The sequence below is a fragment of the Pteropus medius genome, unplaced genomic scaffold, assembly GCF_902729225.1.
Source record: "Pteropus medius unplaced genomic scaffold, Ma_sr-lr_union100, whole genome shotgun sequence".
NCBI lineage: Eukaryota > Metazoa > Chordata > Mammalia > Chiroptera > Pteropodidae > Pteropus > Pteropus medius.
The window spans coordinates 498,790-500,796 of record NW_024349796.1 but is presented as its reverse complement, the minus strand read 5'-3'; positions in this window follow the sequence as shown (position 1 = coordinate 500,796).

Genomic DNA, 2,007 nt, shown 5'->3' with positions numbered 1-2,007 from the left:
CTCCCCTCTAGCCATCACCAGATCGTCTTCTATATTCGTGAGTCTGTTTTTGATTAGTTTGTTCTTTAGATTCTATGTATAAGTGAAATCATATGGTATTTATCTTTCTCTGTCTGACTTATTTCACTCAGCTTAATAACCTCTAGGTCCATGCATGTCATTGATTTCATTTTTTAATGGCTGAGTAATATTCCATTGTATATATGAATCATAATTCTTTATCCAATTGTCTGTTGATGGGTGTTTAGGTTGCTTCCATATCTTGGCTATTGTAAATTGTGCTGCCATGAACATAGGGGTGCATATATCTTTATGAATTATTGTTTTGGTTTTCTTTGGATAAATACCCAGCAGTAGAATTGTTGGGTCAAAAGGTATGTCCAATTTAATTTTTTGAGAAACCGCCAGATTGTTTTCCATAGTGGCTGTACCAATTTGCAATCCCATAACAGCGTAAGAGAGTTCTCTTTTCTCCACATCCTTGCCAACACTCGTTCTTTGATTTTATTGACAGTAGCCATTCTGACAGGTGTGAGGTAAAAATCTCATTGTAGTTTTAATTTGCATTTCTCTGATGATTAGTGACCTTTGGCATCTTTTCATATGTCTATTGACCATCTGTATTTCCTCTCTGGAAAAATATCTATTCAAGTCTTCCAGTTTGGGTGACTGGGTGTTTGGAGATACTGTGGTAGAGGAGGCCGAGCTAACTGTTTCCTATAATGGCTGAAGGTTGTTCACTTCCCTTCGCATAATAGGTAAGGGACTTTTCAGTGTCATAGCTGATGTGGCACAGACCACCAAGACTGGTCGGTCACTCTCCTTACGGCCCGCCAATCAATCAAAATACACTTTCCTTATAGAGAAAGAACATGCAAGTAGGATGTATAAGGTGTATAAAAGGGAAGCCCCGCTGTGATCGGGGCTCAGGCTTTGGATGGGAATCTACTGAGCTGGTGCCGGCACCAGTAAAGGCTACTTCCTGCTTATTGCCTCCATGCCCCATCTCTCTCTCTGAGCATCCTGCAACAATGCCATCCATAGCACTTGCCTAATACATCCTCTCTGACGCTGTTAGAGTTGTCTTCCAAACGAGAGTGAGATCCTGCCACGCACATCACTAGCTTCTGCTACCTCACCCTCCTGACCCCACCATGGGCCTGCTCCAAGCCTCCTGGCTCTCCATACCTGGGCCTCACTCCTTTTGCTCGTCCTCATCCTGCCCTGCCTGGGCAAGGTCCCACTGAGCCAGCCAGAGCCTCCTGTACCTGCATGTGCCCTCAGCCATGTCAGCCTCAATAGCTAAGGATGCAGGATAAAAATAACTTTAGGAATTTGCCTGTTTTCTTAAGTCTACCCAGGAATAAGCACAGGTTCCCTCTGCCTCAAGGAATTTAGCCCTGGAAGGAAACTGGGATATCTGCTCAGGATCCATTCTGAGGGATATTGAACAATTTCTAATTGCTTTTCCATTGCTTTTCCTCAGACCGTCTTGTCTCTCTCCAGCTCTGAGAATTTTTCTCTCCTCTTCAGCTGGTTCAACTTTTTACATTTTCACGTATTATTCCAACTGTATTGTTTATGGCTAGAGTGACTGTCTCTACGTTTATCTGGGGGCAATCTACGTTTATGCCTGTTATCCTAGCATAATTAATGGTGCCTACATTCACAATCAAAGTGCCTGCTTTGAAAGATTGAGGATCTATTTTGAAACTCAAAAGCTCAACATTGAATAAGTTCTTTCTTGCTTCATTCTGTTACTACCCTACTCTAAGGTACGGATGGCTCATACAGAATGAGCATGTGGCAAGCACACTATATTTTCAAAATACTCTTACTGCAAAAAAATGGTTCCTTATCATAATTAACCAATATGTATATTAAACCAATAGTTCATTCTATACTTAATTCATAGCCAATAGGATTTTATTACTGAAGGGTTGATTAACCCAGGGAAATAGAAAAATGAATTATATAAAGAATAATATATATAAAAAATATATCTAA